Source organism: Pteropus alecto, unplaced genomic scaffold (genome assembly GCF_000325575.1).
Source record: "Pteropus alecto unplaced genomic scaffold, ASM32557v1 scaffold3, whole genome shotgun sequence".
In the NCBI taxonomy this organism is placed as follows: Eukaryota; Metazoa; Chordata; class Mammalia; order Chiroptera; family Pteropodidae; genus Pteropus; species Pteropus alecto.
The window spans coordinates 13298793-13317378 of record NW_006442484.1 but is presented as its reverse complement, the minus strand read 5'-3'; the positions used below and the strand labels follow the sequence as shown (position 1 = coordinate 13317378).

General features: G+C 44.3%; 1 protein-coding gene and 2 pseudogenes across 6 annotated transcripts in view; 2 read left to right on the top strand and 1 right to left on the bottom strand.

The window, feature by feature from the left end:
• MGAT5 (mannosyl (alpha-1,6-)-glycoprotein beta-1,6-N-acetyl-glucosaminyltransferase) overlaps nucleotides 1-16839 on the bottom strand; it is a 330189-nt gene extending 313350 nt beyond the window's left edge. For 2 of the 6 annotated variants that reach the window (XM_006921026.3, XM_015596650.2), the window contains exon 1: nucleotides 16509-16558. The gene's annotated coding sequence lies outside the window, so the exon portion shown is untranslated. Of the gene's footprint in view, nucleotides 1-16508; nucleotides 16559-16717 lie in introns of those variants that run through there. The other 4 variants (XM_015596648.2, XM_025039242.1, XM_025039241.1 and 1 more) reach the window with 4 other exon arrangements.
• LOC102884533 lies at nucleotides 981-4998 on the top strand (annotated as a pseudogene).
• Nucleotides 9022-9137, top strand: LOC112470767 (annotated as a pseudogene).
• Nucleotides 16840-18586: the final 1747 nt, after the last annotated feature.

Below are 18586 nucleotides of genomic sequence, written 5' to 3'. Positions count from 1 at the left end.
CTAGAAGTTGGCACGAGAACATGACACAGTGAATAGATAAATCCTGGTGTGAGTGCTCTGTGATGATCTTTATTACTTTTCACAGTTGGGCTGTGATATTGGTTATAAGCTTCATCTATCTTCGTGTGTCTGTACCTCTACTGAGTACGTTCACATGCGGTGTCTGAGGCTCATCGCAAGCCAGAGTGTCTAATACTGGGAGTACAACATATTCAAGTGCTGGGATTTCATCTTAACATCTCATAGTAATGATTATGTCACACAAATCGGCCCTGATAATCATAGTCATGGACAGAGTGCTAAAAACAGAGGTAGTAAATGGCACCTACATCCTTTATTGTTGAAGAATTCATTATTCACTCTGTATTGTAACTAGCTATGAAGATGTTTGCCCTGGATACAAGATTTTATTAATCTCACTTATCTTCCTTGTAAATGCTAAAGCAGATTCATTCTTTTAAACGAAAAATGGACAACCATTTTTTAGGAAGACAAAAACCATCTGCTTTCCCAACAAAACCCTTTCCACATTTTTATGTGAAAGAAAATCTCTAGTAGATGTTTCTCTTGCCAAAGGAAACTTTTACCTAGCCTTGGAGGAATTTCTCTTTAGCTCTATACCTAAACACAGAACCCACCTTCAAAAGTTTATTCAATATGTGCCTTACCAATTCATTTGTGGATGAGGCAGTCCAATCTAATGCACCTAAGAGAACAAGCAGCCTTTGGAATCAGAGACCTGAATTAACCCCCAAATCTACACCTTATTAGTAGGGGGGCCATACATCCCCATTTATGCCTGTTATCCTGGCATAATCATTTCTACTCCTTTTGGCTCTCAATTCAGGATTGTACTGAATTATATAGTCACCTTAAAATTATATGAGTCACTGCAGACAAGACATTTAACTTCTCCATAACTCGATTTCAAATTTGTTCAATGAAAAGAAAGGAATCTAACTTAGAGGGTTGTTGTTAGCATGGAATTAGACCGTACACCCAAGGCTTGGCTCCCAGGAGTGCCCAGTACTCCCCCGGACATTAGCTATGTGCTCAAGAGGTCCACTTTCTGGAAAAAGCGTTACTCTGTGTGCGAGATCCTCACCTTTAACTATCAGTTTGAAGACAGGACCTGTATCACCTTCCATTGTGATGAGGTCAATAAACAGTAATGGGATCTACCTGTGTCCAGCAGCTACGCAATTAACTGTCATCCAACTGACCAGGAAATGAATCACTTGTGGATGTTTAAATGCCCATACTCTAGATCTTCTGGACTTTATTTCTTCTCTCCACAAAGGCAGGATTAAGATCAAAATTCACACCAAACAAAACTCTACAAAAAGTAGGTCAAAGTGAATATGGCTCAGAATGGGGGTTGGGGAAGGGCAGCCTTCTAACTGAGTGAAAACATCACCTTTCAGCAATGGATTTGCGAATTTCTTATTTTCTCAGGCCAAAAGAACTGGATCCAACGATAAGACGGTTTCTCTATAAAAGGTTGTGAGGTATTGCATTTTAAAAATTAGGCTGAACAGTACCTTATAATCTTGCAAGTGAATCTGTAATAGCGATCAGCAGCTCAGGAAACCACATAATTTTGCCGCTCCCTTTTACAAAAGACGGAGATGCTGTCACTTCACTGATAAGCTTGTTAAACACATGCATGTTCTCTTCAGTCTGACATGAGCAGTAACAATATCAGGTAATAGGGCTGCTTCTACAACCTTAAGGGAGTAACTTTTACTCACTGAGGAATTTGATCAATAACAAAACCCAAAGAAAAATGAAGGTTAAAATTTTGAAACTATTCAATTCCAATCTTCAGCATAGCTTTGAAACAAAAAATGAAAAAATATTATTCCCATTATTATTTATAAGGTTGTCCAAGGTATAAGAGTTGAATGCATGAAGATCCCTCTCCATGCTCAACTACTAAAGAATTAGAAAGGAAATGTTCAGCATTTCCAGCTTCTAAATATAGACTTAGAAGCTGTGAGAGGAAAAAGATGAGCATGGCAGCACAACAATGACTCTGTCTAGAGGATAGCAAGGAACAGTGCAGTGGGCTCTTCTATGGCAAACTCATTTCCTACCAACAGAAATTCCAGACACAGAAAAAGGCTAACGCCATTCCCAGAAATCCAGTTACAGCTGCGGCACAACACCCTCTAGATGGACTCACTGGGGAGCAAGGTAGCCACCAGGATCAAGTATACACCTATGGAGCTGTCTACTTCCACCCCAAACCCTAATTTCTGGGAAATGACCCTCCTCCAAGCCATATGGTAGCAGGAAAATACCCCCCAACCCCCACAGCCATCTGAGCAACATAGTTCTTGGGCAATGGGTACTTCTTAGAGTTGTGTAGTAATTATGTAACTTTGAAGTATACAAAAAAGAAAACAGAAAAGTTGGTCTGTATATGGGTAAATTTCCTTCAGAATGTCTGTGATTTTTCCCCACTTGAAAAACTTAACTGGAAATCACACTTCTGTTTAGGATTCAGATAATCACTACATGTTGTCTTTAAATGCATCATGTACCCTGTTCTGATCAATACAGCCTTCCCGGAGGAACGTTCTGGCAAACTTGCCTCCTCATGTACAATAAAAGAATGAACCAAGGGGTGAATCAAGCTCGACTCTTTAATCAGATCTAAGAAGAAAATAAGACAATTGGAGATAAGCCCACACCCTTATCTGCAGTCTTGGGGAAAGGCCAAGACAGGAAGAGGTCAACTACCAATAAACAGAAGAGAAAGGGCAGTAGTGGGATGTGTAGTGTCCAGAGCACTCCAAAATTCTACTCTACGATTTCTGCAGTACTGACACCGGAGCAGATTGGTGAGGCTTATGGATCCCTTCTCAGGATTTTTTAAATGCGTAAATGAAATACATAGGATTACAGAGGAAGTCAATTATATTTAAAATTATCAAAATATTTTTAAAATTATAATATAATAACATATGCTTATTAATGCATTAAATGACACTATTTAGCAGCAGGTATAATTACCGCCATAATCTCAAAATCATAATGAGTACTGACATTGGTGACAAGGTGACAGATAACAGTTACAAACACACTAACCTGACTGTCATTGTGGCCAATATTCAAAAGTTAAGGAATTGCTCAATTTTGGTTAGAGGTCAGTGAAACTCAGATGTAACATTTTCCCATGCAAGCTCACAGATTCCCTTGAAGCCCTAGAAAGCGGTACATATAAAACTTGTGTGATAATCTGATTTCATTGCCCACTGCTAAGGCTTTTCCAGAATGATGAGGAGACCCACGACCTGGCCTTGGTCCAGCAGGAGCCATAAAGCACATATATGGGAAGGGGAAGGGTATGAAGCATGAGGCCAATATCTCTCTTCCTTTGTTCTGTCAGCTGCCCCCCATGCATGGGCTACAGTTTTTTTTTATTTTTAAATGTTTAGTGTTAAGAGTATTTAAATCAGTTGAATTATTAGGCTGGGGGAAAATAACTTTAAGTCACTCCCCCTAGCACTGTGTTTGAAATTCTACAAGCCCCAAAGTCCGAAGCTTACAGCAAACTTCTAACACTCTTTTACTATCTGAAATCAAATTCTTGGATAACCTTCCTAAGCACAATTTCAAACATATATATTTATTGCCCTAAGAGTAATATAAATAAGAATAAAAGGAAAATATTTATAATATACCTAACATGCATTTCAATATGCAGTTCATTGGGCAAGGCTAACCTAGAAGATATAATGGGGTCATTAGGTGCTTGTACTTTAATGTAAAATCAAAAAAAATGGGGCAGGTACAAATGTGGACTGATAGATTATATGATGATGCCATGGGTGGTGTGATTTTTCAAAATGACAAATACCTTGACAAATTTTCCAAAACAAAGCACAATCTTTCTTCATCGACTGATAAAATCAATGCTTACTTCAAACGTCCAAAAGAATCTTTACGTGTTAAGTTAGGTCTCTAGGCTCAAGTAATAAACAGGTTTTGTTTTTTTCATCCATGATCATCTCACAGTAAAACACAGTATACATACTGGGGTGTAAGACTGTTCTGCCTATCATAGATAATTAGCATCCCTGGTCCTCACCCAATAAATGCTAGTAGCAGCCGTCAATCACGGACCACCACGACTGCTCCATAAATTTCTAAAATGCCCTCTTAAGACTCCCAGAGCTAGCCAAAATCCACTTTGCAGTTCCCTCACTCTGCCCACCTCTGGGTGATATCAAATCAAGCTGGGCCACTGAGGGAACACTCCCCAGGAAACTGGAAGTGGCATTACAAGAGCAAGATCACTCTTCCTGGGTGGCTTCCCCAGGAACAAGTGCCCTTCCCCAGAGTTCTGTCCTTTGGGACTAAAAAAAAAGGCAGAGAGGAGAATGCAGGAGCCAGGCAGAGGGAGGAGAGGAAGCAAAGGGGGTTGCTGGGGTTCCCAGAGTCTCACGCCCAGGCTGCAGACGGCTTCTGGCTCCTGCTCTTGTAGCCCTAACGTGAATTCTCACCTTTTGCTGAAGCAAGCTCCAGCAGGTTTCCGTTGCTAGCACCCAGAAGAGTCTTTATTAATTACATGTGTCCAACTACCTGCAGGGATGGCCGCCCACGTAAACTAAATGAGGCAGTTAACATTGAAAATGCTCAGGAGTGACCTTCAGCGGCGGCGGCCGCCATTGAGGAGCAGCAGCCGTGGCTCTCCGCTACCCCACGGCCATGGGTCTCGGCGAGGATCACGAGGTGACCAAGAACGTGAGCAAGAGCGTGAGCAAGCGCGGGCACAACCGCGGCGGGCGCCTCCCCAAGCGCACCAAGTTCGTGCGGGATGTGATGAGGGTGGTGTGCAGCTTTGCCCCCTAAGAGCGGCAAGCCATGGTGCCACCCAAGTGGACCCTGAAGTTCATCAAGAAAAGGGTGGGGACACATCGCACCAAGAGGAAGAGAGAGGAGCTGAGCAATGTCTTTACAGCCATGAGGACCGCAGCAGCCAAGGACTGAGCCCCAACCCTTGTGCGTGTAATAAAGCCTTTCGGAAAAAAACTAAAAAACTCGGGAGAGTCTATTCTGATGTCAAAGAACCCACCTTATTTGAGGACATTTCTCAGATTTTACCTAAGCTCTTCATGGTGTACCTGAAGCCCATTTATTTTGATTCTGTTCTCACTGCCAATAAATAAATGGGCCAGTGACCATTCTTCACCTGGCATTTCAGATTCTAGAAAGACATATCCAGATCATTCTGAAGCCTTTTCTGCCTCAGCTCCTTCTCATCAATCTCATTATCCACAGCACATAAATAACGATGTCATCCTTTCTTGACAGGCTTGGAAAATTTAGGTATCAGAGAAATACGGGCTTTGAGGCCCCAAATAGGTCTGAGTGAAAAAATAATTTTTTCCCCGCCAAATTCCTTCCAACCCGTGAAGTCCATGATTTAATGTCTCTAAATCTTATTATGCTCAGAAATAATGCCACCCTAATTCAGAAAGGTGGCAATAGGGACCGGATGCCAGAAAGGTGTTCTAAAGGAAGCGTAGCTCACTGTTTCTCTACCTCTTCCACTAATGGACTCCATTATAACACAAAAAAGGCACTGCTGGAATCTAATGAATAAATAACTAGCACTTGAATGGAATTTGTGTCCATATTAATTCCAGCTAGTTTCCACAAGAGAGCCTCATTTAAATTAGAAAAAGAGGAGGGGGGCATAATAATACTTGTAATAGAACATTTTAGAACTGCTTGAAAAGTTTCCTATATAAGCCAAACAGGTATAACATTAAATAACAAAAACTTAATGGTTGAATTAAAGTAAACAGAAAACAAAGTTTGAGTCTCACACAGGAAAAGGGATGGTTTTCACATCTGCCAGGTTTGTTTGGTGTAATTTCCTCTGGAGTATCAGGTGAATTGAAGGTAACGCGAACAGTGTCTTCTAAATGGAGGGTTGCAACTAAATGATGGGTTATGAAATCAATTCAGTGCAAGGGTCAGAAAACTTTCTTCAAAAGTCAGATAGTAAGTGCTTTAGGCTGTGTGTAAGCCAAGTAATCTCTGTCACAACTACTCAACTCTGCCACTCTGTAACTTGAAAGCAGCCATAAACAATACATGAAGAAACGGGAACAAGTGGCTGTGTTCTGATAAAAGTTCATTTACAAAATGGGCAGCAGGTATAGTGCTGACTCCTGACCAGCAGTTTTTAAGTAAATGAAATAGAATAGAAAACATCAGAGGACATTAAAGGTAGACGGGTAGGCACTGTTTCATGAACTTTTCTTGCTGATCTATACATGTATGTATATGTGAGTTCTGAGTCAATTCCCTTTTGCAGGCCAAAAACCACCATATTAAAAATAATACATAGTTTGCGAAGGAAAAACAAGTCTGCTTCTGACTGAAATTGTAAGAATTTAGAAGGCTTTCATGTTAAGAAAAAAAGGGGGAGGTAGATATAATGGGCAAGTTCTTGAGCCTATAGTATAATCTTGAGAGAATATTAAAAATATGTTAAATTTTTTAAAAGTAATATTTAGTTACAAGTAGTTCAGAATGGTCTTCAAAGGGACACTACAAATATTTCTTATGCTATTCAAATATCTGACATGAGCTCTGTATCAGTTAGCAATGGCCATATAACAAATCTCTCCAGAACTAGGTGGCTTAAAACAACCATTAATTATTTGCATGACTCTACAGGTAAGCTGGGTGGTTCTAGTGATCTATGACAGGCTTAACCGACCTTGGCAATAAATGTTCAGGAGACTTCATGCAGCGGACAGTTTAGCTGGGGGCTGGTGGGTCTCAAATGTCTTTAGCTGATACAACCTGGCTCCTCCTCAAGTGTCTAGACCTTTCCATTAGGCTAGTTCGGGCATGTTCTCATGGAGGTGGCAGGGATCTGAGAGAGCAAGCCCAGCTGTGTAAAAGGCAAACATGTAAGCTCTTCTAAACTGTTTATAAGGCATTTGTTAACACCCCACTTGCCAAAGTTGGTCACATGGCCAATATCATTGGTTGGGGAGGGAAGGGAAGGGGCCTACAATGTTACAAGGCAAAGAGTGTGGATACAGGGAGGCCACTAATCAGGGCCACTAGTGCAAGCCATCCACCATAGGCGGTATTTATTGTTTGACGTCACCTCAGCAGAAGTGGAGAGATTTAACATTAGTCTTAGTTTTCCCATTACCATTTCTCATTTTGTTTTTCCATTATCACTTCTGAGGCAGGAAGGCAGAGTGAAAAGAACACAGGCTTTGGAATCAATGAGATCCACTTCTGTACCCTGACTCCACCACTTCTGGCTACATGACCATGAGCAAGTTTCCTCTGCACCTCAGCTTCCTCACTGTGATAGCAGGGCCGCCAGCAATTTCATAAGCTGGAACATGTAAACATGCGTAGCTCAATGTCTAGCCACAGCGAAACTCAAATCTTAAATACTGTGTTTTGCAAATGATTGATTTGAATATTCACTAGTCCCTCCAGAGCCACTGATTTTACAGCCACGGATTCAACCAACCACGGATCAAAAATATTTTTTGAAAAACCCTCTAAAGTTCCAAAAAGCAAAACTAGAACTTGCCACACACCGAGCACTGCACTGAATCCGCACAAATGAAGTGACATGTGGGCGGGCATACCCTGCTGTAGCCTATGTGCAAATAGGTGTTATATGGAAACACTTCACCATTTTAGAGAAAGGACTTGAGCTGCTATCTGGTAGAGGTCCCGGAATCAATGCCCTGGCGGACACCAAGGGACAACTGTATTCACAAATATCAAAAAGAAGGAAACAGGCAAATTTCCTATGACAGTAAAGTTTCTCAACAGAAAGAAAATGTTCCTATACATAAAGAGTTTTAAAAAATACCATTTCTTTACAAAAAGTTCTGAGGACTGCAGTAGGTAGACACATGGCCCCCAAAGATGTTCACTTCCTAATCTTTGGAACCTGTGAATATGTTACCTTACAGGACAGGTGTGATTAAGTTTAAGGACCTTGAGATGAGATTATCCTGGATTATCTGGGTGGGCCCAATCTAATCACATAATCCTTAAAATCAGAGAACCTTTCCCAGTTGTGGTCAGAGAGTCAGCCTAATGCAGAGGGACAGGAACTCAGCTCAACATTGCTGCTTTTGACATTGGAGGAAGGGGGCACAGCCTGTGAATGTGGGTGGCCTCTAAAAGTTGGAAAGGCAAGGAAATGGATTCTCCTCTAGAACTTCCAAAAGGAATGAACGCCTTGATCTTAGCCAGTGAGACCTATGTTGGACCTCTGACGTACAAAATTACTTTTTCCAATTTTGTGTTGTTTGAAGCCACTAAGTCTGTAGTTACTTGTTACAGCAATAACAGAAGTACTATGTAATCTTATACCTTTATACTAAAAGCTGGCAATGAGGAAATAAAAGTCTCTCTTGAAGCCACAAGACTGAGATAAAGAAAGTCTGAAACTTGGAGAAAACGAGTCAGGCATGGCATGAAAAATGGAAAGCTGTACCTGATTCTGGTTATAGGGGCAATTAGAGAAAAGGCATTATGACGGAATGAGCAACTTATTATCATGGAAAACCTTTATTGTAGTCTATAGGAAAGTACAATAAAATCATTATCCATACACTCACCAAGCATGTACTAGAGGAAAAGCCATATTAACAAAACTGTTCCACAGACACCTTTTTAGAGACTTAATTTAACTGATGACTACTCCAGGTCTATAGCTCCAACTCTGATCACTCCCACTCCTTTTTATAGATAAAATGAAAGTAAGGTAATAAGCCCTCACTGTGTGTGAAAATGGACACACACACATACACACTCGTTCACTAATACACACAAAATCCCAATTTGTTGAGCTTTATAATCTCATGAATTATGTGCATGGTGAGGGAGAAACAATGTTTACAAAAGGTCCACTGATTTAAAAAAAAAAAAACCAGGATGTAGTTTCATAGTCTAGCAGTCAGGACATCTGCTTTACATGCAGAAGGTACTGGGTTCGCGCCACAGTCCATGGTCTACGGCCCTGCCACCCTGAACAAGCCCGATGTCTGATCTCGGTAGCTAAGCAGGGTCAGGCCTGGTTAGTATTTGGATGGGAGACCACCTAGGAAGACCAGGTGCTGTAGGCATAAATAATAATAAATAATAAAATAAATAAATAATAAAAATAACAGTACTCTAAACAAACAAAACTAAACAGGACCTCAAAATTAGGAACACACCTAAGAATACTCTTAAGGACAGATCAAAGAAGCTAGAGTTGATGAGTGTGCTTAGCGCAGCCAAGAAGATACACTAGTAGAATCCCACAGATGAAGGAGAAGCTAAAATGCCTCATCTGACAGACAAGAAACTGGAATCACAGAGCACTGAACTGACCTGCATGAACACAGCCAACTAACTGCAGAGAGGCCTTAACTGGCATTGTCAGAGTTTATGACTCTGATGAAGCTCAACACACTGCCCAGCTGATCTTGTGACTCAATGTCAGGCCCCATACAAGGCAACTGGAGCTTCCAGTTGTGCCTACTAGAGCTCTAAACTCCTTTCTGAGAAACCCTTGGGGCCAGATGTATTTTTTTTAACCAACCTGGGAAAAAAACTTTCCCTTTCTGGAACTCACTGGCCATCGGAATAGCAAATAAGGAATGGTGAACTTTTAGAATAAAGCTGATGACATTTACCAAGAGAATTACATTTATGCATACTAAATAATGTACAGTGAAAGGTTATCCATAGAACAGTGTCACCTTTATTCTTAACAAGCACAATAGTTAGAAATCACATAAGGGAAGGAGGGGAAAATGTACCATTTTTCAGTCACTACAGCTGAGAACTTTCTCAAAGAGAGAAGGCCATCCTGATGGACAGTAGGGCTTGAAGCTGTGTGGGCAAAGGTCTCACAGAACACTGGAGGCTCCTCACATGAGGAACATTATTGGGGAGGGGGTAGTAAGCCCTCAGCTCTGATGGGCATCTATCAGCTGCGACTCTAACCTTGGTGGCTCTGAAAGATTGCAAGAGAGGGTAAGGGAAGTATATCAAACAGAAATACTAAGAAAAGTAACAGAAAAACAGAAAGATCATACTTAGCATGAGGCAGAGATTATGCTTTCCTAAACAAGATGCATGAGAGAAAGAATTGGTCATTTAGGAAACTCCTCATTGGCATGGACACCAGTAAATAAAAAAAGGTCAGTTTTGAAAATAATGGATGGTTAAAAAAAAAAAAAGCTGCAAGGAGGTTGATATCAGTCTCCTTGTGCTTTTGAAGTAGTTGTTTCACAGTGAAGCTGGAGGTACGTAAACAGAATATGGCACAGCTTCTGGCAGTGTAAATCCTTAGCCACTTTCCCCAGGTGACCACAGCACTTCAGGAGCCTGGTCATCTTCTGCTTAGAATTTCAATTTCTCAAGGGAAAAAATAGCTTCACTAAGGGAAGCAGGTTATTTCTGGGCTGAGAAGTAGGGAGCAAGTCTTTTTATTTCTAAATATACAAAAATAAACATCCCCAAACATTGTGACAATAGAAGACTAGTTCTTCATAGATAAGCATTTCAATTGTCTACTAAAGAGTGTCTGCCAGCAAAGGCAAAAACAACGTTTTGAGTTTTTCTTCAATATTTTTTCTTTTTTCAATAAGGGAATTTTATTTCCTTATTTTACACCTCCTTTGCCACACAAAAGGATTAAACAGTGTTAAAACTGAACAGAGTTCTGGAGCTCATTCAATCCCCCTTTACTTTTCAACTTAAGAACTGAAGCCCACAGGGGTCATATGAGCTGAATGAATGTGTTCTTCATTTGCCTATTGCCTTATAATTGAACTTGACTCTTCTGTGTGGGCCCTGACCAGGCCTCAACTTTAAACTTCTTGAGCAGCTAAGGACTACTTATTAACCAGAAACTTTCAGAATCAGGGATAGGTGAGAGCACTGATGGGCCTGATGCAATCCTAGTTATATGAAAGGAATAAAATGAAAGGAAATGGTGCTCATTGTCTGTCCAAAAGGAAAATTCCACTAAGTACAATGATCCCGGTGGTCAGGGAAATATTTGCAGGGCCTCAGCAATCTTCGCAGGATCTACAGATACCGTGGGAATGTCCTCATCAGCCCTTTATTGGAACTGTTAAGGAACAGGCCTGATGCCTCTGCCAGGTCACACCTTGCCCACCCCATGCTCTTAAAGAGTGAAAATCAATGCTGAGAGGGACCATGAGCCTTAAGACAGATAGAGAGGGAAGAAGGGACGAAGGGAGAATTTATATGAGAATTTCAAAGTGAAACATAAAGATCCCAGACTGCGTTCTTAAGATGTCAAACTTAAAAGGTGACATGAGAAAGGGAACACCTCACTTAAAGGTAAATGAGTTGCTTAGATTCTCCCACTTTGCGAGAATGAAGGAACCTGGACACACGTGCTTGCTCCCCACTAGATTCCAAGGTTAAGGCAGGTGTGAGCGCACAGAAGGTTCTAGGAATGGGGGGGACAGATGCCAAATGACCATCACATTCTCATCTTGGATCATCTCTATAAACGAAGCAGGCACACATCTGTTATCAGTTGTTATCAATTGTTCTTACAGAACCAAAGGTCAGAATTAAAGCCCAGCTTTGTCACTGCTGCCTGCTGGTGAGACTTGGAGCAAGTCCTTCTACCTCTTTGCACCTTCTTGACCTCAGCAAAAAAAAAAAAAAAAAAAAAAGCAAGGAACCAGCAGGATCTCCCTGAGGTCCCTTCCAGCCCTCGAATGTCTAAGACTCCTCTTTGGTTGGAAAGAAGGTGCTGGCTAGTACAGGGTGAGGTTCCTAGCCTTAACAACCAAGCATATTCCAGTTAACATGGGCCCTGGACCTGGACCTCCTGGGTTTGAATCCTCACCCTGCCACCTGCTTGCTGTGTGTGACCTTAGCCAGGTTTCATAAGCTCCTAAAGTCTCAGTCTCCCTATGTAAAACTGGGAATAACATTACTATCTACCTCAGTGTTGCAGTGAGGAGTAAATGAAATGAAAAAGAAGCATTTGCAATCATGTCAATTACAAGATATGGTTTTTTTTCATCACCATCTCTCCTGTTTTCTTGCCCACTTGTTAACATTTCTCCACCAAGACATGTTATCTCTACATTGACAACCAACACAACACAAACCCATGGGTAGACTGAGACATGAAAGAGATCCAAAACTATTATAGTGGAAGACTGTGCTGTGTAGGATACTTATAAAAAGCATCTTACCATCAGAACAGGACTTATAAGCTGTCTCTGCTAAGAAGTATAACACTAAGGAGTGGTGTTTAGACAGGAGCAAGTGGGCGGCAAACATTCCCTCAAAGGCCAGCCACAAAAAACTCAGAGGGATGCAAATAAGTGAGGCTGTCATTATTACAGGGATAATCTTGAAGGGCTTTTATTTTTAAGTAATTAAATTGCAAACACCAGAACTTAACTCTTATAAGTGCCAAGTACTTGGATAACTCCATTCCTGAGTTCATGGACAACAGAGTGGAGAAATATTGCTTAGCCATCCTAGATAACCAGCCGCCCCAGGTGGGGCCAAGATCCAGCAGGCATAAACAAAGGCAGGTTTGGCAGTGGGAGTGCCAGTTTACAGGGTGAATAGCTCCCACCGAACCCAGCCATGAGAGCTTCTCCCTCTATCCTCTCCCGATTGTTTTCAAGGACAAAGGGCTCAATAGGAAGGCCCATTTTCTTTCCAGAAGGTTACAGTGATCAGACAAGAGACCTGTGGGATTTTGAAGAAACAAAGTGATTTATGTAACCCCTCCCACACAAACATACGACCTTTCAAATGTGACAGAGTCTGGGAAGGACACATTGTGGCAACGAAAAACAAATAAATAAAACAGCTCAAGTGGGCAAACATAGCTCAAGTTCCAACTCTTCCAGTTGAAAACATAGTTACAGTACTCAGGCCCCTGGGACCCACCTTGGCAGCTTTCCAAGAGCTATTAGTTTGCATTAACACACCGAAAGAGAAGGTCAGATAAATTAAAAGTGAGAAGGTAATTTTGAAGGACATCTTTATACCCAGCACCAGCACAGAGTGTGGCTCATGGTGGCTGCCCAATAAACACTCCATAAGTATACCTGCAGCTGCCACAGGGGTCACCACAACTGTGCTCAGATTTTTGATGGTGACACAGGATGCAAGAGAGCACAGAGACATGGCTTAGATTAAAACCTTTAAGAGGTTGAGGTTGGGGACATCTTTACTTAATTTCAAACAGAAATTTAAAAGTATGGCCCTCTTCTGGCTATTAAGAGGGACTTCAAAAGCAATTACAAACTTTAAAGGCAACCTAGTAAAACTTGCGCTGACAAGTACCAATTTATTTCTGACTCAAACCTCTCAACTGTCACCCACATGGCACTCTCCCCCAAATATAAATTTATTTCCTCTCTCTTTAAGTACCTGGATTCTGGAACACATATACCTTTATTCAGCCAAAATTATCTGTTAACTGTTCACCTGACACCAGGCTTCTTCCCCAAACTTTGACATCCACCATAAAAGACCCCCAGAGACAATTCTGATAGTACATGCTTTCCTGAGACCTACTATAATAACATCAACATAGAATACCATCACCAACCACTGCCTCATCTTCCTAGAGCCAGGAGGCCAAGAAGACACACAAGGAAGGAATAAAAATGAGTCCCCACTGCTCCTGGGAAGGAGCAGAGTAACTACCTGCCTGGATGACCCAAGTCTTAGGAATGACTGTTCTTCGCAATTCTCTAGACACCTCTGTAGGTAAGACAGCTCACTGCCAAAAATCAACCTGAGAGTAACTACGTAGTGACTTAGACCCCAAGCCATGCAGAGCATTAGGAAAAGTCAGGCCAAATGTCAAGGTGACATCTAGAAGAGATCCGGAAGAGCCACACTTCTCAGGGGAGGAGCCAAAGGCCTCCCGCTGGGCTAGGATCACGGGGGACTCTGGCATTTCAATGTTTTAGGAGGCCAGTTGGAGAGAAGGCTGGTTGGTTATTTTTAAACTGACAAAACTGAATGAAAAGGGAAAAAAATTGAATTCCTCTGATCTCCCGAGGTCCCTTCCAGCTCCAAGATGCTACCAAAGAACACAGCATATGCACATACATATGCCCATGCTTCTTTATAAAAACCTATATGGATGTGTGACTATATATAAATGTGTACTGTATTCACACTTCCAAACACAAAGCACTTGAAATGCACACTCCTGAGGAGATGCAAAAGCCCATGAGCTGCTTTGCAGCATTAGCTGGAACACACAGATGCCACTGGCAGATCTGGGTGAGCCCTCTAGCCCTGCTGCCACTGCAGTCCGCTTTAAAACCAACTGGCACCACTTGTGTAGCTGTAAGCCTTGCAAAGCCCCAACCAGGACTGAAGACTCCTTTCTCCTAGTGCCTCCAGTCACAAGTATCCCAGACCCAGCAAGGCAGGCTAGAACAAAAGAGATGAAAGGAAAAGCCCAAACCTTTATGTCCAGACACCCGGCTCTGTCAGAGTCTGGTGTCAGGCAGAAGGGCTTCCTTCTCCTCTTCTCCCAGTCCCTAAAAGGGGCAAACCCCTTCCCCCTCCTCAATCACCACGTTTTTCAGGGCCTCTCCACTTCAGGCTGACTACACAGACATCAAGTTGGTAACTGGAGAAAACTAAAAAGGCCTCTAGAGAGGAGAGCTTTGCTCTAATCCTAACAGCCAAAAAATTGGAGGGTGCTTAACTCAGTCCTGAATAATAACAACAAAAAGAGTTTGTAAGAAAAGAGGAAGTGGGGATGAAAATGCATTTTATCAAGACAGATCTGTGATGGTTCGCCCATCATGAAAAATGTTTTGTGATTTTTCTCGAATCGAACACAAAGGAGTTCTGATAATGGGTCAGGCTTAGGATGTGAGTGACACAGTGGCTAAAAGGGGGGGAGGGGAGCTCGGAGTAAAACCATCCAAGTTGCTCAGGTCCTGACAATGAACGGGGGCGGGGAGCACCATCTTAGCACTTGCCTCTAGAATGAGATCCTGCCTCTAACACTTAAATTTGAGTGTTTACAAGTGCAGTGTTTCCATCCCACCTAAATCCCACACAAACCTCAGCTTTCTCCTCCCCAGTTTCACAGCCTCGTAAGTGCCCAACCTTTCCTAACTGGACTGCCAGAGCCAGGTGCAGACAGCGGCTTCGGACCTGGGCCGCGCCTGGCAGTAAGTGCCAGGAGTACCCGGCCCTAGACCTGGCCTCGGGCATTTCTTAAAACCAATGCATCGCCTGGTTCTGGCATCTCCTAGGCATCGAACACCCTGTCGGCACTCCAACTGAGGCTGGACAATGAAAAGCAACACCTCTTCCCTCTACGGCGCAGTAGCTACGAAACCACGGCTTTGTGTGTGACAGCGAGTGTGTGCGCCAACGTCCCCGCGCTCACACACCCCCTTCCACCCAGTCTGCTCACCGCGCGGGGTCCGCGCGCCTGGCAAGCGCACGGCGAGCAGGTACAACCCGCAGGCGGCCGCACCGCCAGGCCTCCGGCCACGCGGCCTCGGACCTGGCCTTGGGGAGAGGGAAATGACATCCACGCCTCCGTTCTCAGTCGTGGAGGCTGCCGGCGAGAGAAGCTTCTGGGGTCGAGCAAAGGCAAGGCAGGGAACGAGGACGGGGACACCAATGGGCGACAGGCGGGGGCCGCGCCCCCGACTCGCGCGCCCCGCCACCCCCAACTTTGTGAGCCCCGGGCGGGGAGGGGGCCTGGCGGCTCGCGACTCGGCAGGAAGTTCCCAAGGCCGCACTGAGCATGCTCTCGGGGAGTGTGTGCGCGGGTGTGGGCTCTGCGCTCCCCGCAGCCTCTCCCGCCAGGCAGCTTGGCAGAGCTCGCTGGCGGGATCGCGGGCCGCCGGCCATCCCCCAGAGGTGGGGGACACCGCTGGACTTCCCTGGTCCCCCGGACCAGAGCGCCCGCTCGCCGCATCCCTCTTCCCCAGGGGTCCGGGGCCACCGTCTCCCTTCATTTTCCTCCCCACTGGCCAGTGGCTGAGCCCACTCTGTGCGCCCAGGTCGGGAAGAGCCCGGGTCTGGCCCACACCCGCAACGTGATCCCATCAAGACTCCTCCGCGGTCTGAGCACCCATCTTCCATCCCTGGCCGCTCGCCTCTAGCCCGCATAACCAAAGCCTCTTCCGGACAGTCCCTTGAAAAGCCCGCAAGCCCTCTCCCCGAGTCCAGGGGGCCTGCAGCCTCCCCTAGGGAGGGGCTGCCCCAGGCAGGTGGGCGCCTCAAGGCGCGTCCTCCGCTGCACTCCCAGGTCCTGCAAAGCTGCCGCGGCCGGGGCACCCACGCCGAGGGGCGGCGGGCGGAAGCCCCTGGCTGCGCGGCTCTAGGTGCTGGCTCTCCCCGCCCGCGCTTAGCTCCCCGCGCCCGCCGTGGTCCGCTCTCCGTGCATCTTCCCGCCCGGATGGCGGGCTTCGACCCGATCGCTCCGACTCAGTGGCTCTCACCTCCTTGTTGGGCAGCAGCAGCCAGGAGTGCCCTAGCCGCGGGGCCCCCGCCGAGCTGGCCGCGGCAGGGACGGTCTGCAAACTCCCAGCTCTGGCGGGGCCGCGCGCGGCGCGTCCACACTCGGCCCGGACGCGGCAGAGACACTCCTCGGGTGCTCAGCCGACCCCGGTTAGGAGTCTGTCCGCAATTTCTTCCAACCCTCCCTTACCCGACCTCTCCAACTTCTCACCGCTTCTTGTCTCGCGACTCTGGAAGGCAGGGATTCTGGCCAGGAACATTCAGCAAACTCCCCGCCCTTCCCGGCGGAGCGCTCAGCCAATTCCGAACACCCCAGCCACTAAGGGACCGTCTGCAAATTACCAACCTTGTCGGAGAGGACTTGTAACCTCTCAATTCCGCAGCCCAAAGGGAGAAAGGAGCGAGGGAGACATAAATAATACTCCAGCAAGGTCAGGGGCAGTGTGCAAATGCTGATATGACACTGCATCCTCCAAAGTGGTGCAGTTCAAGCCTCTAAGCACCGGGGCTCTTTCGGCAGTGAAACCCTGTGAGGGAAGACTGGGGACTCAATCATCTACCGGTGCAAGCAACTTTAATAAATGCCCTGAGCCTCAGTTTCCACCCTCGTAGAATGGATTATATGAAGCAGTATGAGTTTCTGCCACTTGGTTTTTATGACCTTGGGCAAGCCAGTTAATTATGTGAATTTGGCTTCTTTATCTATGAGCACAATAAATGCTGCTTTGTGACTATTTTGAGGATGAAATAAAACATATGTACTTAGCGATACCTGGCATATAGTAGGTGCTCAATAAGAAATGACATTTCTTTCTCTTTCCCCCTCACACCTCGGGATTTTATGAGCACCGTAGACAAGCTAGCTGAACATTCTACTGTTGTAAATTGAAAAAGGAATAAAATACATCCCATGCCCTGAAGGTACCACAGAGAACATTGACTGACATGACATATTAAATTCAGTCAAGCCCCTACATCACTAAGCATTATAGATCGCTGTTAAATAATATCTGGAATGCAAGGAGAGTGACCTAGTGGATTACCTAGGGGTGAGAATGACAAGATTCATAACCCCAGCAAGTTCAGGGCCCATAACCAGTCACTGTGTCATGTTATTGTATGAGGGTTTATGTTCAACTTTCTCTTTTGTTCCCTGTAGGATTTCTCCATCCTCATTTCACTGTTCTTGCTGTGGTCTTCTTTCTTGAACTTAGATCACCTCACTCTGCTACCCACTTTCCCCAGTAGAGGCAGTTAAAAGCCCGGTGATTGAAAAACTTTTGGACCCCAGAAATGACTTAGTCCAACTTCCTCTTTTTGTAAGTGAGCTCTCTGAGGCCCCTGGCTGGTTAGGGAGGTCTCTTGACTCCAGGATCTTAATGGAACACACCCCTTGGCCTCTCTGGCATTGAGCTAGCTTTAAGCTCTAAGCATATTAGGTCAGTCCTACCTTTAACTTAAAGTTGGAGGAAATTAATGCCTCTAACACTTTCTGACCAGATGGGTGCCAAGATATCAGCCACCTGGATCCTCAGCTGTCAAAAACTGTCCAGGCGATGCTCAAGAACTGCTAGGAAATCTGTATGGGCAGGACAATTCCTCTTAATAACATCTGTTGGCAAAATTCCAGGAATGTTGGGAGACACATATTTCTGTTAGTCCCTTGGAAGAAAATAAGATCTCAAGCTCTCTTTGGGCACTGGGAGGGAAATAGAAGAATGGTGACATCTGGTGGTCAAGAATTTCTGAGCTTTGGATACAAATGGTACAGATTCTAATCCTAATTGATTCTCTTTGAAGCCCAGTTCCCCAGAGTGGTTAATAATTGTACCACCTGGTTACCTAGATTTCTGAAAGACATCAATCATTTAAACTTTGTGAACCCACTGCTATAGAGGATATTACAGATGGCTATTATTTCAGGATTATTTTTACAAATGTCTATGTGTATACAGAGAAAGTGTGAGGGTATCATATTCATAGGTACACACATTATTCATATTTTATATAATACAAATTTGTATTATATATTCTATTTATTTGTATAATATATTTGCAA